Raw genomic sequence first — 26718 nt, 5'->3', positions numbered from 1 at the left:
ATGGTGTAAAATATACATAACACATGTATTACCTTTATGTTATGTATATTTTACCACAATTAAAAAAAAAAAAAGAATATGTCTATTGTGGTGCTGACACTTGCCCGGCAATGTGACCCTAGCTGTATCTGATGATTCTTCTGCCCCAGGAAGCTCTTTGTGGCATCTCTGTCCACCTCATCGTTTTTTGTTTTGTTTTGGTTTGGTTTTTTGGGGGGTTTTTTTGTTTTGTTTTGTTACAATAGAACAGAACTGAAAGCCATAAGAAAAACACCAACAGCGATTCCTGGTCCTAGTTTGGGTTCACAGAACAGTGGTATCATTTTGGGAGCTTCCTATACTACAGCCAGAACAGAAATGACAATGCAGCATCCACATGTGTCTTCCCCGCCTCGCCCCTGATGTGAGTTCTGCTGTGGACCAGTCACTTCCACAGTGACCAGTCACTTCCACAGTGGGCCAGTCTTACTGGCCTCGGTTTCACAGGAGTTACTCAGGGGGATATTCCGGAAAGAGGAAAGTGGGGAAGGGATGGATGGCTCTTAGACCTTCCAGCACCTTAGAACCCCTCCTTGTTCAGATAAAGAGAAGTTTGCAAGAGCCAGGGAGGTGAAGTCCAAAGTCACTCTCTTTGCTTTTATAAGTAAGTGGTGACCCAGGTCTGCTGGTTCCTAACACAAGACTGCTCCCACTGAGTTACCCTAAAACTTGACAGTCCAGACGCCGTTTGATGACTTTAGTTGTCTAATTAACTCCCACCTGGAATAACTGAACTTTTGTGTTTCTCTTATTTGTTTCTTTGATACCTAGTGTTTGCCCAGCTAAAGTAAACTTTTCAAAGATATGGAGCGGGGTGAGAGGACTTGCTTTTTATACCCTGTAAGAGTATAAAAAGTGTAAGAGGGTGCCTAGGTCTCCACAAAGTCCATTTGACTAACAAATTGAGGGTTCATGAATCTACATTAGACTCCCAAACTGCCTCCCTTGTGTTGGGCCCAAAGGTAAAAAGAAACAAAAATGTATTGAGCACTGCCGGGTGCTGGCCCTGTGACAGTTTTTATTAAGCCCTCACAGAATCCCAGAGGTGGCATTGTCTGCCTTGTTTCAGATGAGGCAGCTGTGGCTTAGGGCTTAAGGAACCAGTCCAAACCCACCCCATGGCCGCTGTTGGGTGAGTGGCACAGCTAAGAGGCAGCACAATGCCTGGCATTCAGCAGGCCCCCAATGAAGGTTTGTTGAATGAATAAATGAACTCATATCCATCTGTCAATAACACCCCTACTCTTGCCCCTTCCCCGTTGTCATTATTTGGATAGTGGACCCTAGACAGTGTCCTCAGGCTCAACCACTAGGGTGACAACATAGTCAAATAGGAGACAAAAACATCTCAAAGAGGATAAAACAAGTAAGGTTATTCTTGCTTTATTAATCAGTTTTATTAATCATTGAAACACATGGAGGTGACGTGAAGGGTTGAAGAGGATGTTGCACAATTAGAGAGTTAATTTGTGTTGGAACAAAACATTTTATGCATGCATATGTATATGTATGTATGTATGTATGTATGCATGTATTACAGACAGTCTCACTATGTTGCCCAGGCTGGTCTCAAATTCTTGGGCTCAAGCAATCCTCCCGTGTCGGCCTCCCAAAGTGCTGGGATTACAGGTGTGCGCCAGCATGCCCAGCCGGGAACATCACATTTTAAAACAATGAAGAGAGGGGGAAATTGATGTCTGTGTGTCACCAGGTTGTTATTGTTTCTGTCACTATGAGTAAGGAGCAAAACCTGTTTTTCTTTTTTTTGAAATGGAGTCTCACACTGTCACCAGGCTGGCATGTAGTGGCACAATCTTGACTCACTGCAACTTCCACCTCGTGGGTTCAAGCAATTCTCCTGCCTCAGCCTCCCTAGTAGCTGGGAGTAGAGGCGTGCGCCACTACGCCCAGCTAATTTTTTGTATCTTTAGTAGAGACAGGGTTTCACCGTGTTGGCCAGGATGGTCTCCATCTCTTAACCTCGTGATCTGCCTGCCTCAGCCTCCCAAAGTGCTGGGATCATAGGCGTGAGCCACCATGCCCGGTCCTAAAACTTTTTTTTTTAAAGTTGGCAGGGCAGCAAGCCCAGGGTATAGATTGGTGAGACAAGATCCCTCTGAAATAGCTCTCATGGTTCTCCCTGTCTTTCCCACAAACAGAACCGAAGCTAAAGCAGAAAGAAGTTTAATGGAGATACCTGGAAGCCTCTCCGTGAAGACTCTGGGCAGGAATGGGGTCTGTTTGCAGGGCTCAGGGAGGACCCACGGCTGCTGTGGAGGTTTACGTGGCACCTGAGAAGTGATCAGTCAGGAAGAGGCACCTGGAGTACCTGAGCCCAACCGGATATTCCTTTCCCTGCTGCCTTCCCTGGGATCCAGCCATTTCTATTCCTGGCCTCAGGAAATCTTGAAAAAGTTATTTCAGCAGAATGAAGCGATGTACTATTCCGGCCGAACATAGTCAGGACCTGGTTACGTGGGGGTTTGGCGATGATCAGCGACCCCGGTGTCATACTCTAAATTTGTTTCAAAAGTGGCAGCAGGGGAGAAGGAGGTGGTGAAATCAATACTTGAAGTTTGTCTTGATTGGATGGGGTGTGTGTTTTCTTTTCCACCCTAGTTGTTGTTGAAGCTGTTTACTGAAAGGCTGTGCAAATATGATTAGTCAGCTCCAGGGCCATTAATAACCCGCTGGACAGAGCTGGCTCCATTCCAATTGATTTTTGAATTTTTGAAACTGTCCATTTTTTTTTTGGAGCAGAGATGAAAGCACCAGAGGGGTTGGTATGAAAGCATGAGATTTTTGCCTGTACTGGGGCTGATCCCACAAACTCAGGAGATGAAACGTTCTTCCAGTGCCATTTGCTTTCCGTCTGAATGAGACGGGGTCCTGCGGCAGCTCTGAAGAGGCAGAGACCATCACAGACGAATATTGCAGCAGGTCAAGGGGACAGTGCTGTTGTCTGCACACTGATGGAGACCCAGAGTAAAACGTGGCCCGACGTTTGCCAGAATGTGCTTAAGAAGCAAACCTCACATACCTGAAACTCTCCGTGCCCTCTTGTCCTTCCAAAAACTATCAGCTCGAATATCCTGAGAAATGTCACATAGGTAAGCTGTGGGAGCACCCATGAGAGGTGGCTGACGGTAAAAACCACTGGGGCCAGAAAACATGAATTTATATCCCAGCACTCTGGGCCATAACTTTGAGCAAATTAACCTCTTTGATATTCTATTACAGCAGTTGTGAATTGGCGATGTCATTATAACCCATATCTTATTTCTGAAAAAGTACTTTTTCTGGATCTCATTCACTTAAGAACTCAAATTCTAAACATGGAGACCATCAGAGCCAAGGTCCTTGTTAAAAGAAATGTATGTTTTATACATTAAAGTTTGAAAGAAATACACATATACATTGATTTTAGAGTCATTTGTGCTATTCTACTTAGCATTTTATTTTAAAAAGCAAACTTTGTTTTTCATGTGTCTCTCAAGCTACCCAAGACGTGAGGAGAAAAATGTCTTTTAAATGAAGGGAAGAAAACTGAGGATAGCTTGCAGAAATCTACCCATACTATTCATGTTGACTGTTTCTGCTTTGTGCTGTGAATAGCTGCACCCTGGGATAGCAATCACTCTCTAGCTCTTTACAAAAGCAGATTCACTGTAAGAACCGAGACTGGAATTGTTGCACAGAGGTAGCAATTTAGACGTTTTTCCTCTCCAGCAACTTTAATAATTCTACACTTCTTGATTCATTCAAAACACAATTGAAAGGGGAAGGAAGGGTCGGGTGCAGTGGCTCATGCTTGTCATCCCAGCACTTTGGAAGGCTGAGGTGGCTGGATCACCTCAGGAGGTCAGGAGTTTGAGACCAGCCTGGCCAACATGGTGAAACCTCATCTCTACTAAAAATACAAAAAAATTAGCTGGGCGTGGTGGTGCATGCCTGTATTCCCAGCTACTCAGGAGGCGAAGGCAGAAGAGAATCACTTGAACCCGGGAGGTGGAGGGTGCAGTGAGCCAAGATTGTGCCACTACACTCCAGCCTGGCCAACACAGTGAAACCCCATCTCTACTAAAAATACAAAAATTAGCCAGGTGTGCTGGCATGCACCTGTAATCCCAGCTACTCAGGAGGCTGAGGCAGGAGAATCGCTTAAACCCAGGAGGTAGAGGTTGGAGTGAGCCAAGATTGTGCCACTACGCTCCAGCCTGTGCAACAAGAGCTAGAATCCATCTCAAAATAAACAAATAAATCAAATAAAGATTTGAGGAAATTTGAAAAATTAACAAACTCCAGGAGGAAGACAGAAAGCCACTCAACTACCCGATGATTTTGCCTCGTTTTCTCTCTTCAAGGAGAGAATAAACTCAAACAGGCAAGGACAGAAGGAACACGACGGAGCGGGACAGGAGAGAGTGCGCGTCCCCCCGGCTCATGCCAGGTGCGTCCCATCACACCCGGTCAGGGCCAGGGCCGTCAGAATCCCGGAAGTGAGGGGGCATGGGGGACGCACTGGGACCTGGAAGAGGTTGTTGCTGGCGTTTCCTGCACTCCCTGCACTGTCATTTAGCATCTCTGCCACTTACCTGTGTCAAAGCTTAGGAGGGATGACAAGCAAATAGGGGGACCACAGTTGTCATCAGGAGAGCAGGCCGGGCAAACTCACCTCACTCCTTTTGTGAAGAGGAAGTCAGCAGGACATGTGGATAAAATAAATCCAAGAATCGTGGAAAATGGCACCTTAGACTCATGCACGGGTGGGAACCCGGGGTTCACTGAAATGAGGCAAAGTGCTCTGGTCACAGCTGGTGAGTGGCAGAACTTGAACTTGAACTTCAGCTCCTTACTGCCTTAGTCCAGGGGAAATAAGAGAGTTGTCATTTGATGTGTGCTTTCCATGCTGGGCACTTTGTTTTCTCAACCAATCCCCACAACAGAGGCACCACTATCCCCATATTCCAGATGAGAGAATTGAGACTCAAAGAGGATAGAAAATTTGCCCCATGTCCACCGATAGAAAGTGGGGATGCATGACAAATGCCATCTCTTCCTACTGTATCATGCCCTCCCATTTGTAAACCTAAGCATGTTCAATGTCTTTTAGGATTTCTTTGTGAGAAAGATGGAGAAAGGTGAACTTGATGATGCTGTATAAAAGGACACACACTGTCCGCAAGTCAGAAATACAGATGTTCTCTCTACCGACTGCTGTCTTCCGGGAGATGCCTGTGTTCATTCATTCCCCTTGGTATGAGCCTCAAGCACCCTGCAAACCATCCATAAGGTGCATTTGCGAATGGAAGTGGGTAGGGCTAACATGGCAGGAGGAGAGAGAGAAAGCTGAGTGGAGAATGAGGAATATATCTGCTAGGACATCCAGCAACAGCATTCATCCACAAAATAAGTCAGTGACTTCACTGACCCTTTCTGCAAGACAACCAGATCCTATCAGGGTCTCTGTCCCTCAGAGGCCACTTTAAAGTAGACTGAGTCAGAAAAGTGAACTTTCCTACAGGCTCAAAGCTACCCTGCTTTACCAGGAGGCCTAGGAATTCTGCCCCACTGCCCCGCTCTTTTTTTTTTTTTTTTTTTTTTGAGACTGAGTTTCACTCTTGTCGCCCAGGCTGGAGTGCAATGATGCAATCTTGGCTCACTGCAACCCCTTCCTCCTGGGTTCAAGCGAGCCTCCCGAGTAGCTGGGATTACACATGCATGCATGCACGCCACCACACCCGGCTAATTTTGTATTTTTAGTAGAGATAGGGTTTCACCATGTTGGCCAGGCTGGTCTCCAACTCCTGAACTCAGGTGATCTACCCACCTTGGCCTCCCAAAGTGCTGAGATTATAGGCGTAAGCCACCGTGCCAGGCCCCCGACTCTTAACTGTAGAGAATTCTATGATCCTGAGCAGATGTGGTAGCGCATTAAACTGTCATTGCCCTGTGTTTAAGAGTTGTGGACTATCACAGTATATAATAAAAACTTTTTTGGTTTGATTTTGTTTTAAAGTTAACCCCAGAAACACTGAAAGGTAGAAACACAGGCTTATGAAGGCAGCTGAATCCAGTAAAGGTCATCAGGCCTTTGGGAAATGCTTGTCCCTGCATCCATCTAGTTCCTCCAGGCCCGCTCCCCACACATCACAGACAGCAGGGCCTGGCAGGACCACTCCTGGGAGCCTAGCCTGGCCACCTAGCATGGCCTCAGGCCTGCAGCGAGGACATCTGGGGAAGACCACGCTGCAGGCCACTGACTCTGGCCAGGAGAATGTCCTTAAACCACACCTGCACCCCGCTAGGTACCATTTATTGTGGGAATGGAGATCTGACCTGGGGTTGGGGGTTGGGGGGGAACAGATGTGCACCCCCTCTGTCCACCTTCCCCTGATCCCTGTTGGTTGGCACAGGACGGCATAGTTCACCTTGCAGGTAGACGTGTCCGATGCTCCTAGCTGAGGAGGGAAGCCAGGACACACAGCGGGAGCGATGGGGGATATGTGAGCTGGTTTAAGACCGGTTCTTGGGAACAGGCTAGCGGGGCAGGCCTGCCCTCCCTCCCTCTGCTGCCCTGAAGAGGTTCCATCAAGCTGCACCCACCCCTCGATCTCCCTGGGACATCTGATCAGGGAGTGACCTGTGCGCACTTTACATTATCCCATGCAGGACACAATCATCAGCCACGGGGGCCCTGAGTAAAAGCCCTGCTCTTCGCAACCAGCCTTCCTCCAAGGCCAACGAACTGCACCGCCCAAGGGACATCTAGGTGAGGCAGCGATTCTTCAAGGAAGATGTCACATGGGGCTGGAGGCAAGGGGCGTCCCTTGTCTCAGCAGAGGGGCGTCCAAGTCCCCAAACAGCAGCGGCTACGGGGAGGGATGGGACAGTCTAACCTAAGAGGTCCAGGACAGACCTCTGTGCCGGCAGCCACGGACCTGCGAGCGCCGCTCTGGGCGCGGGAGCGAGGCGAGGCCGTGCCACGGCTCAGGGCGGACCCGGGGAGCTCTGGACTCCGAGCGTCAACGGGAAAAGGGGTCACAAATCACACGCACGTCCCCCAAAAGAAAACAAAACCGGCTAACGAGGCTCACTAAAAGGTGAAGCCCCAGAGCCAGGAAGTAGCTGATTTCCTTCGGGTCGCTCAGTGGCAGGATGTGAAGGACCCCAGAGAGCGCACTGGCTCCAGTTTTGTTTGGGGACCAGCTTGGCGGCCACTCCCAGGCGCTCCTGCGGCCGGCGCGTCATGCCTTGGGGGCTGGCGCCATCTGCTGGCTGTTCCTAACCCACTGCCCTCCTTACTCCTCACTCAGTTTCCTGAGACCGGTATGCAACAACAGGGAGGCTTGTATCCGCGGCTCTCTTACCTGTCTTCGGGCTCTTTTAGTCTCCAAAGCAGCAAAGATTTCCTAAGAAGTGTCCATACCGAAACGCCCTTCCTCTAGGATCGCTTGAGCCCAGGAGATTGAGGTTGCAGGAAGCTATGATCAGGCCACTGCACTCCAGCCTGGGTAACATAGCAAGACCCCTTCTCTACACACACACACACACACACACACACACACACACACACACACACACAGGCCGGGCGAGGTGGCTCACATCTGTAATTCCAGCACTTTCAGAGGCCGAGGAGGGTGGATCACTTGAGGTCGGGAGTTCAAGACCAGCCTGGACAACATGGTGAAACCCTGTCTCCACTAGAAATACAAAAATTAGCTGGGCGTGGTGGGGGGTGCCTGTAATCCCAGAGGCTGAGGCAGGAGAATCACTTGAACCCAGAGGCGGAGGTTGCAGTGAGCCGAGTTTGCACCACTGCACTCCAGCCTGGGTGACAGAGTGAGACTCTGTCTCAGAAAAATAAAAATAAAAATAAATTTTAGAAATAAATAAATAAAAATAATAAATAAAACATGCTTCCTCTCCTCAGCCTGCAACTGGGTTATGAGGGCAGGGTGCGAGCACACAAACACACACACACCACTTCATAGTAGAGGGAACCGACCAGCAATGGCTGACTAACTTGGAAAAGGTAATTGGAGAAGGATGTGAATCTCTTCCCAAAACAATCTAAACCCAGCCTCATTGGACAGCTGCTCAGTGAGCTAAATAATAAAGTCAGTGCGTGCCTCAAAAACATGCCGATCTATATGTTCAACCATCGCACTGCTTCCTGCAAAATAACGGCTTCAAGGGGGACACAGGCATTTTTGTCATTCCTCTCATTCCCTGGCCCCTGGGCCAGCACACGATGGGGTGGGCTGCTGTGCTGGCAGAGGAACCCAGTTCTTCTTCTTCCTTTTTTTTTTTTTTTTTTTTTTTTTTTTGAGACAGGGTCTCAGTCGCCCAGGCTGGAGAGCAGTGGCATGATTTCCGTTCACCACAACCTCCGTCTCCTGGATTCAAGTGATTCTCCTGCCTCAGTCTCCAAGTAGTGCCAAGTAGCTGGGACTGCAGGCACCCGCCACCAGGTCCAGCTAATTTTTGTATTTTTAGTAGAGATGGGGTTTCACTCTATTTCCCAGTCTGGTCTCGAACTCCTGACCTCAGGTGATCCACCTGCTCCAGCTTCCCAAAGTGCTGGGGTTACAGGAGTGAGCCACTGCGCCGGGCCAGAACCCAGTTCTTAAAGATAGAATTAATTGATTCATTCAACAAAAAAGTACTGAGTGCCTCCGAGGTGCAGGCACTATATGTTGCCAAGAAAGCAGAGAACAAACGTGGAATGTTAATGATGCATGCATGGTAGCCGGGAGAAGCAGACAAGAAATAAGGAGAAGAAAAATCAGCTACACTGATGAGTGTAGCTGTTACAAGGGAGACGAAATGTCTGGTGATGATTTTATAGTCGAGAGGGCCCAGTGAAAAGGGATTCCTTAGAGGGGGTCTGAATGACTCTGAAAAACCAGCTTGGGTGCAGGGAGGGCATTCCAGGGAGGACCCCTGAGGCAAGAACAAGGTTAGGTTTGAATGGGACACCTTGCTGTGTATCTGCAGGAAGAGGAGGAAAGACATGAGTTGAGCATCTTACCTGTGCAGGTATCATTCTAGAACATGAGTTTTGTTTTGTTTTGTTTTGTTTTTATAGGAGAGAAACTGGCACTTCCATACAATACAAGGGAGTACCAGATGTGTAAGCAAGTAACTGAAATGCAATTTCAAAACAGTGTCTTCCCCTGCAGAAAAGAATGCTTTCCCAAGATGAAAATCTCATTAGGGCAAGAATGAACATAATGTTTCCAGTGTTTTACTGTAGAGAAAGTAAACCATTATGATTATTTTTATTTATTTATTTATTTATTTTGAGACAGGGTCTCTGTCACCCAGGCTGGAGTGCAGTGGTATGATCTTGGCTCACTGCGACCTCTCAGGTTTGCTTCAGCGATTCTCCTGCCTCAGCCTCCTGAGTAGCTGGGATTACAGGTGCGTGCTACCATGCCTGGCTAATTTTTGTATTTTTAGTAGAGACAGGGTTTCACCATGTTGGCCAAACTGGTCTCCAACTCCTGGCCTCAAGTGATCCACCTGCCTCAGCCTCCCAAAGTGCTGGGATTACAGGCGTGAGCCACCACGGCCGGCCAATTTTTATCATTATTATTTTCAGAGACAGGGTCTCACTCTGCCACCCAGGCTGGAGTACAGTGGCATGATCACAGCTCACTGCAGCCTCAACCTCCTGGGCTCAAGTGATCCTCCAGCCTACAGAGCAGCCAGGACCACAAGTGTGCACCACCATGCCCAGCAGATTTTTTTAAGTTGTTTTGTGGGGATGGGAGTCTTGCAATGTTGCCCAGGCTGGTCTCCAACTCCTGGGCTCAAGCAATCCTCCCACTTTGGCTTCTGAAAGTGCTGGACTTACAGGTATGAGCCAGCATTCCAGACTTAGAAAATAAATTAGATATTGCATTCGGTTTTTAAATTATGGACAAATTTTTGTTTATGAGAAGACAGTGATAGTGTGGGCTACAGCAAGACAGACATGTGGATGAAGCCACGAGGTGGAGCTGTAGCCTCAAAAAAGCAGAGCCCGGCCCTAAACCAGCATAAGTGGAACCTGGAGCTTTTGTCTTCTCTCTCCCTAGAGGGAAGGGTCACTTTTAAACATCTCCATCTTACACATTACCCAAGGCCTGATTTTACCTTTTTTCTTCAAGAGCATGAGTTATTTTAACCCCCTCCCATCATCCTGCGTTCCATTGTCTCCTTCAGCCCAGAGGCCCCTCAGTCACTTGGAGCCTCCCCAAGGGAACGAGGTAGCAGAAGGAATGGAAAGCTTGGCCAATCAGCCTTTCCAGTTCCCATCAGAAGGAAGGCTTGCAGGAATGTGCTTGCTGGAAGTGGGGATGAAAGAGGGGTGATGATTGGATACAAACTCCAGGAGAGAAGAAGAGTTACCTGTAATAATAATTTAGGAGTCGGAGTGAAGAAGTAAGAAACAACCAACGCTTGAGCATTAACAACGTGCCCAGCACAACGCCAAACGCTCTGCTCATCTCCACATCTTAACTTCGTAATTCCACAAGGTAGGTGCTGTTATTGGCCCCAACAGAGATAAGAAGTCTGAGGCTCAAAGAGGTTAAGTCATTGGAAGTAAGGGATTTGAACCCAGACACTCTGACTCCAGAGCCCAGGAAATTATGTGTGAAAAACCCCAAACTGGGCTTTCTAGATGGGTACAAGTCAATTCAGGCTATTCAGTCAGCTAATGCACTCCTAGCAAGGGGTGGAAGGTAACGTCCAAAACAAAAGACACCTGTGGTTCCACCCCCAGCCCCACTCACTGTAGTATTCATCTGCTGAGCTACCTGGATTACTTGGATGCATCTCCACATTTCCTTCCTTCCTTCCTTCCTTTCATTCCTTCCTTCCTTTCTTCCTTCATATTCCTTCCTTCTTCTCTCTTTCTATTTATTTATTTATTTGTTTATTTATTTTGAGACGGAGTCTCACTCTGTCGCCCAGGCTGGAGTGCAGTGGCGCGATCTCGGCTCACTGCAAGCTCTGCCTCCCAGGTTCACGCCATTCTCCTGCCTCAGCCTCCCGAGTATCTGGGACTACAAGCACCCACCACTATGCCCAGCTAATTTTTTGTATTTTTAGTAGAGACGGGGTTTCACTGTGTTAGCCAGGATGGTCTCGATCTCCTGACCTCGTGATCTGCTCGCCTCGGCCTCCCAAAGTGCTGGGATTACAGGCTTGAGCCACTGCGCCCGGCCCTTCTTCTCTATTTCTTTCTTTCCCTTCCCTTCCCTTTCTTTCCTTCCTTCTTTCCTTCCTTTCTTCCTCCCTTCCTTCTTTCCTTTCTTCCTTCCTTCCTTCTTTCCCTTCCTCCTTCCCCCCCCTTCCTTCCTTCTTTCTTTCTTCTCCCTCCTTCCTTGCTTTTTACAAAGTCTCACTCTGTTACCCAGGCCAGTTGCAAACTCCTGGCCTCAGGTGATCCTCCTGCCTCAGCCTCCCAAAGTGCTGGGATTACAGGCATAAGCCACCATGCCCAGCCTGCATTTCATATCTAATGCTACATTGAAACTTGGTTTACATGTATATCTCCCCTATTTACTCAGAGGTTAGTAATGGCAGGAACTTTTTTACTATTTTTGTATCCCAGCTGCTATAATATCCCCAGATATTAAATAGGTGTATCCCACCTAATTAATATGACATTTTAAATTTTAATTTCATTATAGAACATTTCAAACATACATAAAGTTTTTTAAGTTTGATAAACCCACAAATATGCATCACTCAGTTTCAATCATTAGCACTTTTTCATGTTTCATATTTTTAAGTGCAAAAAGAAAAAAAGCAATCATCTATTGAAAGTTTACTGGATATTACTCTGTTCTCAGTCTTTTACTATCCATAGCCTTGAAGGAAGCACTGAAGGTCAACATCATCTAGCCAGTAGGGAGTAGGGGCAGGGTCTGGCCCCAGTCAGTCTCACTCTTGAATTCATGCCCAGAATTACCTTGACCTGCTGCTTGTCTCATAGTAGACCCAAAAAATATCATTTGAGCAGAATGTAATTGAATCCCAGTTTACATATTAGGAACAATGCTGACGAGTTAAAGGAGGTAACCAGATAGTCATGGGAAAGTCACCTAAAAAATACTGAAAGGGGGCCAGGTGCAGTGGCTCATGCCTGGAATCCCAGCACTTTGGGAGGTCGAGGCGGGCAGATCATGAGGTCAGGAGACTGAGACCATCCTGGCTAACACAGTGAAACCCTGTCTCTACTAAAAATACCAAAAAAAAAAAAAAAAAAAAAAAGAAAGTAGCTGAGTGTGGTGGCGGGCACCTGTCGTCCCAGCTACTCAGGAGGCTGAGGCAGGAGAATTGCTTGAACCCTGGAGGTGGAGCTTGCAGTGAGCCCAGATGGCACCACTGCACTCCAGCCTGGGCGACAGAGCGAGACTCCATCTCAAAAACAATAAAAATAAAAATAAATTTAAAAAAATTTTAAAAAGTACTGAAAAGATGTTTAAGTGGAGGAAGGTAAAGAATCCCATGACAAATGTGTTTAGAAGAGGGATGAGACCCATTCTGTGTGGCTGGAGAGGACCAACAGGGGCCCAGGGAGGCAGCTTTTCATTCAATATGAAGAATTTTTAAGCAATTAGAGAAGAATGAAAAATAATCTGGAAGATCATTGATCAGAGATCTGATTGCTATAAAGGTTGCTCTAAAGGAGATGCCTGGATTTGTGGGCGGGTAAATTAGACAATATCCGAAGTCCCTTCCAACTGCTATGGCCTGCAGTTTTATGCTTTGCACATACAGGGTTTGAGGGTGATGGCAAGACAGGAGGAACGTGGGTTTTTAGACCTCAGTGACTGGGAGAAGAGCAGGACCGTGCCCAGAGACAGAAAAACCGAGAAGGAGCTAGTTTCAAAAAGGAAGATAAATCTGGTTTTGGATAGATTTGTTTCTTAGTATGAAAGGAGGAGAGTTTTTGTTTCCAGAAGTATTTTAGGAAGTCTCCATGAGAGGCAAGTGTGGAAGAGAGGAAAGGAAATGGATAGGAGAGGAGGCCACGTCAGGTGTGCCCTGCACAAAGGTCTGGGAGTAGGACCAAGCCTAGGACAGGCTCCGGGACAGCCCTGTGTCCTCACACAAAGCAACTCAGTAGTCTGCTGTCATATGTGTCCTGCTGTCATCCACTCTGCACCTCCCACCTTTCCGGCGCCTGGAGTTCCGAGGCTTTGAGTTTCCAACCCTTGGCTGAGTTTTCAGAGACTCGCGCTGGTTAAATGGTGTAGCAGAAACCTGCCCAGCAGTAGGTGGGGATCAGGTTGCACAGTGCCTGGGCACTGCAAGACATTGCGGTTTTTGTCTCAAGCCACGAAAGACTGGAACAGAAGAGTGACATGGTGGGAACCGGGCTGGAAGAAGAATGCCGTGGTAGACTTTGACTTGATCAGCAGTGGGGCGATCTGGAAGCAGGGGGTTGCCAGAGGATTACTGGACCACCCAAGGGCCTGTGATTTCTTGTCTGTGCAGTTTACACTGGCTGCTCTCTCAGACTGAAAACCGCTTTCCTGCCCCGCAGTCCTCCACCTGGGTCAGCTCCCATTTCCCTTTTAGATCCAGCTGAAGGTTCTCTTCTCTGAAGCCCTCCCAGGGCCCTGCCAGCCCAGCCCAGCCCAGCCCAGCTCCTAGGCAGGGAGGCTCCGTAGACCCTTTAATGTGTCAATCTCATTTCTAGACAATTAGTAGCTTGAGGACCGGGACCGTGTTTTATTGAGTTTTAAAATTTCATTTGTAAATATTTAGGGGTACAAGTGCAGGCTTCTTACATGCACGTATTTCCCTGTGGTGAAGTCTGGGCTTTGAGTGCACCCATCACCCAAACAGTGAACACTGTACTCAATAGGTAATTTTTTCAACCCTCACCCTCCTCCCACTTCCCCACGTTTTGGTGTCTCCTGTCTATTTTTCCACTCTGTTTGTCCATATGTACTCATTGTATAGCTCCCACTTGTGACAACATGCGGTATTTGACTTTCTGAGTCATTTCACTTAGGATAATGGCCTCCAGTTCCATCGTTGTTGCTACAAAAGACATTATTTTTATTTATTTATTTATTCTGGGACAAAGTCTCACTCTGTTGCACAGGCCAGAGAGCAGTGGTGTGATCTCAGCTCTCTGTAACCTCCACCTCCCAGGTTCACGCGATTCTCCTGCCTCAGCCTCTGAAGTAGCTGGGATTACACGTGCCCATCATGCCCGGCTAATTTTTGTATTTTTAGTAGAGATGGGATTCCACCATGTTGGCCAGGCTGGTCTGGAACTCCTGACCTCAAGTGATCCTCCTGCCTCAGCCTCTCAAAGTGCTGGGATTATAGGTGTGAGCCACTGTGCCCGGCCTTGATTTTAGTTTTTTAAGGCCAAGTAGCATTCCATGATGTATATACACCACATTTCAAAAATGATGCCCCAATCATGAAACTTAGGTTGATTCCAAATCTTTGCTCTTGTGAATAGTGCTGGAATAAACAGATGAGTGCAGATATGTTTTTGATAGAATGAGCTCTTTTCCTCTGGGTAGATGCCCGGTAGTGGGACTGCTGGGTGGAATGCTAGCTCTATTTTTAGTTATTTGAGCAATCGCCTTACTGTTTTCCACAGTGAATGAACTAATTTACATTCCCACCAGCAGGGTTCCCTTTCTCCACATCTTCACCAACATCTGTTGTTTTCTACTTTTTAATAGTAGCCATTCTGAGTGGTGTAAGATGCTCTCTCATTGCATTTTATTCATTTTTATAACCCTAGGGCTGAGTGTGGCATCTGACAGGCTGCGTGAATGTTGAGTTATGAATAGACAGGGGCTGGATGCAGGAAGGAACAAATGAAAGAACGAAGGAATGAATGAATGAATTTCACAGTGACAGCTCCGAGGAGGGTGGTATGAGGATGATAGGGAAAAGGAGTGGAGAGCACAAGGGATACTCCTTTTCCCTATCTGCCTATCCTCAAAAAGTTGGAAACTTCTTTTTTGTGCTGGGTCTTTCTGGTGCCGGGAAGACGGCAGTGGTAAGTGGGCAGATTGCGTGCCTGGCTGTGGGGCGCAGCAGCCTGGGTGCTGCCGCTCTGAGCAGGACCAAGAGCTGCCCATGTACCTTGATTCAACCGGTTCTTTTTATCAACCAGGGTCACAGGGCGTGGGAGTCTCCTTCCTCTGGACTACCAAGTTTTTTGTCTGAAGAGACAAATAGAAATCCCTCTTTGCACATGATACTCTCTGTGCTGTAAACTGTTACTGAGACACTGTGTCACTTTTATGTTTGTGTCACCGTCTTGTCACACATCTGGACATTCTCTGTCGGTGATCCTGATCTGCATAGACTGGGGCTTTTGTTGTGTGTAGCAGACACTGTTTGAGGGTGGGGAACTGCAGTCATGTCTGTACTATCTTCTTCTCTGAACAAGCAGAAAACAAAGGACAAGAAAACTCCAGAACTGGATGTGGCCTTTACTAGCTCAAACCCCTACTTGTTTCGCTGAATTGTTCCCCCAATTATCTAGCTTTAAAGTCTCCCCCTTTAGGAGAAACCAGACAGCAGAGGGGTCAAGTACTGCTATCCCCACTCTGCTAATCATTGGCTGCGTGGCCTTGGGCAAGTTACTGAATCTCTTTCAGCCTTCGAATCTATCAGATGAGGCACTTTTAGTAGCTACACGAAGACAGCACATAAAGCACTTAGCACAGTGCTTCTCAGCACTCAAAGCCAGAGCTGTTCTTACCTCACTTCTCAAACACCCTTTCTGGTGCCTGCCTCTGAACGTTTGGTCTCTGTTCCACAGCCGAGATGAGGCTGTCCTGAGTGCTGCAGACTAATGATGGAAAAGAACTGTGCCTTACAAAATCTCGGTCACCTCAGAACATAACTGCTTATGAGGAACACAATGAGATTTTTATGCAGACCTGCAAAGCAGTTTCTCTTTTAGTATAATCAAACGTGAGTCACGGTGCTTGAGATTCTCTTGCAGTGACTCCAGCTTTCCTCCTTCCAGCTGAAGGCCCCTCTAAGGGCACGAAAGACCTCTGCGCTGGGGTGGTGCCTCCCAAATCCACATCTTCCCATGAGAGACGTCCCGTTCACCCCAGTCCTCCTAAATCCCACAAACCTGATGTGGGGTTTCAGGCAGCAGCATATGAAGAATTGTGGCGCCCGGTCCCAGACGCACACACAGTACCCCAGACATACACACAGCACTCCCAGACACACACACAGTACCCCAGACGCACACACAGCACCCCCAGACGCACACACAGCACTCCCAGACGCACACACAGCACCCCAGACGCACACACAGCACTCCCAGACGCACACACAGCACCCCAGACGCACACACAGCACCCCAGACGCACACACAGCACCCCCAGACGCACACACAGCACCCCCAGACGCACACACAGCACCCCAGACGCACACACAGCACCACACACACAGCACCCCCAGACGCACACACAGCACCACACACACACAGCACCCCCAGACACACACACAGCACTCCCAGACACACACACAGCACCACAGACACACACACAGCACCCCAGACGCACACACAGCACCCCAGATGCACACACAGCACCACACACACAGCACCCCCAGACGCACACACAGCACCACACACACACAGCACCCCCAGACACACACACAACACTCCCAGACACACACACAGCACCACAGACACACACACAGCACCCCAGACGCACACACAGCACCCCCGATGCACACACAGCACCACACACACAGCACCCCCAGACGCACACACAGCACCACACACACACAGCACCCCCAGACACACACACAACACTCCCAGAAACACACACAGCACCACAGACACACACACAGCACCCCAGACGCACACACAGCACTCCCAGACACACACACAGCACTCCCAGACACGCACACAGCACTCCCAGACGCACACACAGCACCCCAGACGCACACACAGCACTCCCAGACACACACACAGCACTCCCAGACGCACACACAGCACTCCCAGACACACACACAGCACCCCAGACGCACACACAGCACCACACACACACAGCACTCCCAGACACACACACAGCACCACAGACACACACACAGCACCCCAGACGCACACACATAGCACCCCAGACGCACACACAGCACCCCCGATGCACACACAGCACCACACACACAGCACCCCCAGACGCACACACAGCACACACACACACAGCACCCCCAGACACACACACAGCACTCCCAGACACACACACAGCACCACAGACACACACACAGCACCCCAGACGCACACACAGCACCCCCAATGCACACACAGCACCACACACACACAGCACCCCCAGACGCACACACAGCACCACACACACACAGCACCCCCAGACACACACACAGCACCACAGACACACACACAGCACCCCAGACGCACACACAGCACTCCCAGACACACACACAGCACTCCCAGACACGCACACAGCACCCCAGACACACACACAGCACCCCAGACGCATACACAGCACTCCCAGACACACACACAGCACTCCCAGACGCACACACAGCACTCCCAGACACACACACAGCACCCCAGACGCACACACAGCACCACACACACACAGCACTCCCAGACACACACACAGCACCACAGACACACACACAGCACCCCAGACGCACACACAGCACCCCAGACGCACACACAGCACCACACACACAGCACCCCCAGACGCACACACAGCACCACACACACACAGCACTCCCAGACACACACACAGCACCACACACACAGCACCCCCAGACACACACACAGCACCACACACACAGCACTCCCAGACACACACACAGCACCCCAGACGCACACACAGCACCACACACACACACACAGCACTCCCAGACAGACACACACACAGCACTCCCAGACACACACACAGCACCCCAGACGCACACACAGCACTCCCAGACGCACACACAGCACCCCAGACGCACACACAGCACCACACACACACAGCACTCCCAGACACACACACAGCACCCCAGACGCACACACGGCACCCCAGACGCACACACAGCACCACACACACACAGCACTCCCAGACACACACACAGCACCCCAGACGCACACACAGCACCCCAGACGCACACACAGCACCCCAGACACACACACAGCACTCCCAGACGCACACACAGCACCCCAGACGCACACACAGCACTCCCAGACGCACACACAGCACCCCAGACGCACACACAGCACCCCAGAGGCACACACAGCACCCCAGAGGCACACACAGCACCCCAGACGCACACACAGCACCACAGACGCACACACAGCACCAGACACACACACAGCACCCCAGACACACACAGCACCCCAGACGCACACACGGCACCCCAGATGCACACACAGCACCCCAGATGCACACACAGCATGCCACTGGCTTGGGTGCATTGAGAACACTTGAGGTCTCAGGACTCTCCATAAATATTTATCGAATGCATTGCACTGGAGACACAGTCCTTGACTATAGACCTCTCTGGAAAAATAATAACTATTTCCCCAAACACTAAGTCCAAACACTAAATCAGCTTGTGTTTATCCTCCGTTTTATTATTTTTTTTAAACCAAGACATGCTATGGTTTCCCTTTATGGCAGCTAAGGCTCAGCAATCCCATTACTTTGGATTTATTCCATTTGGCATAATCTTTTAAATTGGATTTTTGCCTCTTTGCCTCCTGATAACTCAGCCAAGCGTCAATTTTATTGCTTCTGTTTGTAATACCTGAAGCCCTGAGCTTATTACTCAACTCATTCCTTTGCCTCCCTGTTTCTATGCACAGGAGGAACCTGGTGCAGGCTTTCCCAGGCCTAAGAGTTGAAAGCTCTGCCTTGCTTTGTTTACTACAACGTTCTCTCCTTTGACTGAGACTTTGCCCAAAGGACGCAATGCCAGGGCAATGCCGCAGCATCTGCTGTCACAAAACAAATGTCATGGACTGGGCAAGGTGGGGTTTCTTTTCCAAGGTGTGACTTCCATGGGTATGGCCGCCTCCATACGGAGAGGCAGCCTGTGCGTGAGGTTCAGCTCCCCGCTCACCAGCCTTGCGACCCAGGGCAAGCAACCTGACCTTCTCGGAGTTCAGTTCCTCATAGCAAATTGAGGGTGACAAAGGGCACCTACCTCACAAGGTGGTTTTACAAATTAGAGGTAATTGCCAGGCACAGTGGCTCACGCCTATAATTCCAACACTTTGGGAGGCTGAGGCAGGAGGACCACTTGAGGTCAGGAGTTTGAGACCAGCCTGGGCCACATAGGGAGACCCTGTATCTACAAAAACTATAAAAAGTTTGCTGGACATGGTGGCTTTTGCCCCTAGTCCCAGCTACTTGGGAGGCTGAGGTGGGAGGACTGACTGAGCCTGGGAGGTGGGGGCTGCAATGAGTTCAATGAGCTGTGGTTGTGCCACTGCACTCTAGCCTGTGAGAGACAGAGCAATACCCTGTCTCAAAAAGAAAGAAAGAGAAGGAGGGAAGGAAGAAAAGAAGGAAGGAGGGAGAAAGGGAAGGAAGGAAGGAAGGAAGGAAAAGAAAGTAAGAGAGAGAGAAAGAAAGAAATAAAGAAATCAGATATTATTATGTTTGACCTGTGTTCCCCTGGCCATGCCCCCACTGGACTTTATTTGAAGCTCCCCAAAACAATAACTCTCAGCATTTCCTTATTGGTCAATGTGGACCTTCTCTCCTCACCGAATTCTTCTCCAGTCGCTGGTCATCCCCTGGCAGGGACCCTCACGTCCTCATGAACGGCACCCCAGCTTTGGCCCAGGGTTTGCTATTTCCTCCCCTTCTGCCCAGCTTACTTTTGTGGGATGGGAAGACAAGGCCAGTAATACTTGCCCAAAGCCTCCAAGGTTCACTAAACTGAAGCCACGGGAGAAACCCAAAGACCCAGTGCTGTTGAGGACACAGGTGCCACCTCCCACATTGTGGAAGCTGCTGACCCCCCGAGGTGTTGTTCTTTCCATTCCCATCAGCCGTATCTTTGTGCCCTCCCCTGCTCAGGCTGGGTTCAGGATGGCAGTAGAGTGACAAAGGTGATGCGTGCCAGTGAGAGGTGAAGCCAGCTGGATTTCCTGGGTCTAGTGGGGACTTGGAGAACTTTTCTGTCTAGCTAGAGGATTGTAAACGTGCCAATCAGCGCTCTGTGTCTAGCTAGAGGATTGCAAATGCACCAATCAGCACTCTGTAAAATGGACCAATCAGCAGGATGTGGGCGGGGACAAATAAGGGAGTAAAAGCTGGCCACCCCAGCCAGCATCCTAAACCGCTCTGGTTCCCTTTCACACTGTGGAATGTTTGTTCTTTTGCTCTTCACAATAAATCTCACTGCTGCTCACTCTTTGGGTTTGTGCCACCTTTAGGAGTTGTAACACTGATCGCAAAGGGTACGTGGCTTCATTCTTGAAGTCAGTGAGACTGAGAACCCACCAGAAGGAACCAACTCCAGACACACCAGCAGCTCTTAGCACATCACCTCTTCCATCACCCAGCACCTTCATCTGCTTGTCCAGCCCAGCAGCTCTTAGAACGCCACCTCTTCCGTCACCCAGCCCATTCATCCACTTGTCCAGCACCCACTGTGTGAGGCTTTGTGCTGTGTGCCAGGGGTACAGCGATGAGCACAGTGAGGGCCTTGAGCTCACAGGCTAGGAGGGGACGGTTACAACTCAACATCTAAGTGCCCTGCTGGGAGCATGGAGGGCTCTGTGTTCAGTACCAGGCACCCCCTAGGTCAGCTTCCCAGAAGCTCTGAGCCCTGGCACCAAACTTCAACAGCTCTTTCCTTTAGGGAGCCCTTCCTCCAGTGTCCCCCACAAAGAGGTTCCATGCAGGGTGCTTCAGGACTCCTGCAGGCCAGCCTGGAAGCCCTCCGTGCTGGGGAGGCTCGAGACGTCACTTCCACAAATGGAAGGTGCCCAGCCGGTGCCTGGCCAGCGGAGGCAGTGAAAGGGAACTACTGATGAGCTTTAGGTCAAAGAAGAGTGGATTGCAGTTGTTTGCTAACTGGTCCTACACTCACGTTAGGAGAGGTGCATGGAGACAGAGGGAGAGGGCCACACTTGGGGACCCAGGAGACTGCGCTCTCACTGAGGCACAGGCACAGACATGCTTCCCTTGTGACACTGGGGTTCCCAAAAGGATTATGAATCAATCTTCGCCCATTCCTCAAAATTTACATGTTGATTATAGTGATTTCTTTTCATTTTATTTTTCTGATAGAATAGCAGTAACTCATCTTTTCTATAGAAAGATGATTTCATTCTTTTTCTCTTTTTGCTCTTGTTCACCTCTTTATTTTTCCCATCCCCCAATAACTTCTCTTTTCTACTCACTCAGGAGGAGTGGAAAAGCAAATTAAACAGGAAGAAAATCCTCTCGGTAAAGAAGCATCCTGATCTGCCAGCTTTGAGCAAAGGGAAATTTGCATCTCTTCAATTCCTCTTAATTATTCATTTCCTTTTTCCCTTCTGCTTCTTGAAAATAATTACTGCAGTAGTTTTTCCCTAGACAAGAACTTCAAGCAGCGAGGAGCCAACACTGACTCAGCTTTATTTTTCGGAATGTTCAGTGCCCGTGACCTGTGACCAAGCAACCCAGCATTCCTGAGAAGCTATATGCTGGCCAGGCTGGTCTTGAATTCCTGGGCTCAAGGGATCCTCCCACCTTGGCCTCCCACAGTGTTGAGATTATAGGCTTGAGCTACCACACCTGGCCTATTTGTAATTTTTGTTGTTGTTTAGAGATAGGGTTTTGTTCTGTCGCCCAAGCTAGAGTGCAGTGGTACCATCATGGCTCACTGCAACCTCGAACTCTTGGGTTCAAGTGATCCTCCAACCTCAGCCTCCCAAGTAGCTGGGACTACAGGTGTCTGCTACCACGTCTGGCTTTTTTTTTTTTTTTTTTTTTTTTTTTTTTTTTTTTTTTGTAGAGACAGGTGTCTCCCTATCTCCCTGTGTTGCCCAGGCTGGTCTTGAACTCCTAGTCTCAAGTGATCCTCCCACCTCAGCCTCCCAAAGTGTTGAGATTACAGGCATGAGCCATGGCACCTGGATGTAATTTTTAAAATTAATTTTTCATCTTAGCGAGGGGCCTTTTTTATTTTATTTTGGATACAGGGTCTCAGTCACCCGGACTGGAGTGCAGGGGCACAATCTCAGCTCACTGCTACCTCCGCCACCCAGGCTCAAGCAATCTTCCCACCTCAGCCTCCAGAGTAGCTGGGACTACAGATTCGCAACACCATGCTCGGCTACTTTTTAAATTAGTTTTTTTATATTTAATATGTATTACCCACTTCTAGTACATCTGGTGTTAGACAGAACTATATATGTCCAAAGTCACTAACAATAGTCATCCCTTGTCTTTGCATTGCTTACAATTTGGCCTCACATACACTTTACAGGCTGTGAAGGTACATGGCTCAATCAAGTGGCAAAGCCAAGATTAGAACTCACTTCCCTAGAAGGTAGCTCCCAACCTGCCATCAAATGGAAGTCATGGACTTGCCCTGCCTCACCCTCCATCCCCAAAACGAGCTCAACTGCCTGTTGCCATGGTAACACTGTGATCCACTTCATCCTTTTTAAAAACCAGAACCTTACTGCTGGTGACTCCCCATCACTGTATCTAACTCAGACCTGTCTCAAGTCGCAGGCTTGTAGGTATCATTGCTCCTGGGCATGTCCCCTAGTTGCCTCACACACAATCTGTTTGAAGCTAAACTGGAATCTGCCCCCACTAGAACCTGCTCGTCTGCCAGTCTCCCAAGCTACACACCTGCGTGTTATCCTCAGCTGCCGCCTCCCCTCGCCACTCAGGGAATGAAGGCTCAATAGCAGTTCTTTCACAGGGCCCTATCCATGCCCCATTGACCCCCACCCCAAACCTATCACTGAAGGCCATGGTTAGAGGAACTTCAAAAGAATACGCCAGCTGGGTGTGGTGGCATGCACTTGTAGTCCCAGATACTTGGGAGGCTGAGGTGGGAGGGTGGCTTGAGCCCAGGAGTTCAAGGCTACAGTGAGCTATGATCACACCACTGCACTCCAGCCTGGGCAACAGAGCAAGACCCTGACACACACACACACACACACACACACACACACACACGGAAAGAAAGAAAATGGTGAGTCTTGAGGACTGTGCCGAAATGGAGCTGTGGACAGCTGCCAATGGACAGTTGTGGTCTACATGGTCGGTGTGGTTCTCTTTCTCACTGACACTCAGGCAAACGATGTGGAGTGCCTCGCTGGCTGGTGAAGAGTGGAAGAGAAATGGGGGGCAGGGATGAATAGAAGCTGCCTGAAGAAATACAAAAAGGAGCGGGGCGTGGCAGCGGGTGCCTGTAATCCCAGCTACTCGGGAGACTGAGGCAGGAGTATCACTTGAACCCTGGAGGCAGAGGTTGCAGTGAGCCGAGATTGTGCCACTGCACTCCAGCCTGGGCAACAGAGCGAGACTCCGTCTCAGAAAAAAAAAAGAAGAAGAAGAAAGAAGAGGAAGAGGAAGAAGAAGGAAGAAGAAGAAGAAAGCAAGTCCCTTGGTGATTTGTTAGCCAGTGGCTTTTGTGCCCGCTCCCTGCCTGGTTCATCAGTCCCCACCTGCCCCCGTAACTCCCACAGTTTCAAGCAGTCTATTCCAGTGCCCCAGAAACGCCCCTGCAGCTGTGACCCATCCCCAACGCTGACTTTGATTCTGAGCCAAATGCCGTCTGCCCTCCTTGGCTCTATCTTTGATTGCATTGTAACTGCTCAGTCCTCACCTGCTAGCCCACTGGGTCAGCATCATTCTCTAAAGGGATGCTTTCAGCAACTGACCACAGTAATTGGTTTTCCTATTAGCTTTATGCTCCAAACAATATATTTATAGAAAGGCACAGAATCAAAAGCTATGCGTGGAGATCCAGAGTGAAGCTGTCCCTTGAGTCTTAGCTGTGGCGTGGATGGTCTCAAAGCCAGCTGCCCTCTGACATTCGGCATTTTCACTACAAAAGAGAAGCCTTCTTTGGTTTGCTTTAGAGGAGGACAGCGTGGGACAGGGAGTGTCTGAATTCTTAGGAAGATTGCTGCTTCATCTTAGGAAGCCTGGGGCAAGGGGCAAGGTGGATGGGATGGGTCAGCCCTCACCACCCATTCCGCCTTCCTCCGAGTGTCCCTCCCAGGACAGTGCAGGCTGGAACCAACAGACTGCAGTTCCTAGACCCATTGCAGCCAGGGCTGTGAGAGTGATCTCGGTTTGGTGGTTGTTAGGTGGAGGCTGCCCTTCTGTACCTGCTCTGCCCGCAGGCCAGTTTGTCCCTGGGGGTCTTAAGCTTTACTGTGGGAGATGAGCAGAGGCTGCCCCATGCCCAGCATCTGGTCACTAGCCTCCTGGGTGTCCACATGGACTGTAGCAGGTACAGTGTGATCCAGCAACCAGTTGAGGTTCGTGGCAGCTTTTATTTATTTATTTAGAGACAGGGTCTTGCTCTGCTGCCTAGGCTGGAGTGCAGTGGGGCAGGGCAATCATAGCTCTCTGCAGCCTCAACCTCCCAGGCTCAAGCAACCCTCCCACCTCAGCCTCCTGAGTAGCTGGAACTACAGGCATGTGCCATTACACCTGGGTAGCTTTCAAAAATTCTCATAGAGACAGGGTCTCGCTACGTTGCCGAGGCTGATCTCAAACTCCTGGCCTCAGGCAATCCTCCCGCCTCAGCCTCCCAAAGAACTGGGATTACAGGTATGAGCCACCATGCCCCACCTGGCAGCTTCTTGATTATGACCTAAATTTATGATTCTGAAGTTGGAGGCTGCCTGCTCTTAGAAGATTGGAAGACCAACTCTAAGGCATGCTTTAGCTTATAATCCATTTCTTCAAATGTCATAGTGTTTTTGTAAGTACGTTAATATCCTAAATCCCTTCTTAATGAAACCTATTTGAGAGGATTCTGTCGTCTGCAAACCAACGCTGCTCATGCAGAATTTGAAGACCTCAGAGTTCATGCGTATGTGGCACTGCAAAGAAGAAACTTTATTGGAAGATGAAATTGTGTGTGTGTGTGTGTGTGTGTGTGTGTGTGTGTGTGTGTGTGTTTGGGAAATCACTTGTTACATTACAAATACATGAACATTCAAAAAGACATTTTGGCCGGGGGCCATGGCTCACACTTGTAATCCCAGCACTTTGGGAAACTGAGGCAGGAGGATTGCTTGAGCCCAGGAGTTCCAGACTAGCCTGGCTGACAAAGCAAGACCCTGTCTCTACAAAAAGTAAAAAAATTGTCTGGGCATGGTGGTGCACACCTGTAGTCTCAGCTACTTGGGAGGCTGAGGCAGGAAGATCACTTGAACCCAGGAGATCAAGGCTGCAGAGACCTATGATTGTCCCACTGCACTCCAACCTGGATGAGAGAGCGAGACTCTCTCAAAGAAAAAAAAGACAGTTTGTTTTAAAATAGTCATTACACAGTGGATAAGTCAGGCAACACAGTGTCCAGATGATGAAAATGACCACCATTGTGGGGCACGTAGATATCATGTGCCTCCAGATGTGGTGGCTTGAGAAGTACACCAGTGTCACCTACGCTGTCTCCCACGGTGAATGCACAGCCTCAATCTAATCACGAGGAAGCATCGAACAAACACAAAATAAGCAGCATTCCATTAGACAGGAACTGGGGGATGGGACTCTTCAAAAACATTAATGTTCCACAAGGCAAAAGGTGACACAAATGTTACAGATTAAAGGAAGCTCAGGAGACAAGATCCTATTCTGCAGTGGGAGAAATGCTATAAAGGACATTATTGGGTCAACTGGCAAAATTGGAACATTAACATGAATTTAATATTCAGTTAAAAGCATCGTGACCAGGCATGGTGGTGCACGCCTATAGTCCCATCTACTCCAGAGGCTGAGGCCAGAGGATCACTTTAGCCTGGGAGTTCAGATCCAGCCTGGGCAACACAGCAAGACCTCATCTCAAAAAGAAAGCATCATAGCCATGTAAATTCATGAAGTTGATAACCTCAGTTATGGAAGAGAATATCCCTGTTGATATGGTTTGGCTCTGTGTTCCCGCCCAAATATCATGTTGAATTGTAATGCCCAGTACTGGGGAGGGTGCTGGTGGGAGGTGACTGGATCATGAGGGCCGATTTCTCCCATGCTGTTCTTGTGAGAGTGAGTGAGTTCTCTCGAGATCTGATGGTTTCAAAGTATTTGGCAGGTCCCCACTTGCTCTCTCTCTCTCTCTCTCTCCCCTCTCTTGCTTGCTTCCCCTTCAACTTCCTCCATGATTATAAGTTTCCTGAGGCCCGCAGTCATGCTTCCTATTAAACCTGCAGAACTGTGAGTCAAACCTCTTTTCTTCATAAATTACCAGACTCAGAAACCTCCGCCTCCCGAGTTCACGTGATTCTCCTGCCTCAGCCTCCTAAGTAGCTGGGATTACAGGTGTGTGCCACCACGCCGGGCTAATTTTTGTATTTTTAGTAGAGACGGGGTTTCACCATGTTGGCCAGGCTGGCCTCGAACTCCTGACCTCAACTGATCCTCCTGCCTCGGCCTCCCAAAGTGTTGGGACTAGAGGTGTGAGCCACCATGCCCGGCTCTGGTAGTTCTTTATAGTAATGCGATGTATAGCAAAGACTAA

General features: G+C 49.0%; 1 protein-coding gene across 1 annotated transcript in view; it reads right to left on the bottom strand.

Moving 5' to 3' along the window:
* RASL11A (RAS like family 11 member A) overlaps positions 1-26718 on the bottom strand; it is a 94192-nt gene that overhangs the window by 5314 nt on the left and 62160 nt on the right. The gene's annotated exons all lie outside the window — the stretch shown is intronic.

This window comes from Macaca thibetana, chromosome 17 (genome assembly GCF_024542745.1).
Source record: "Macaca thibetana thibetana isolate TM-01 chromosome 17, ASM2454274v1, whole genome shotgun sequence".
Lineage (NCBI taxonomy): Eukaryota > Metazoa > Chordata > Mammalia > Primates > Cercopithecidae > Macaca > Macaca thibetana.
The sequence above is the reverse complement of the archived record's forward strand: the minus strand, read 5'-3'. Positions and strand labels throughout refer to the sequence as shown.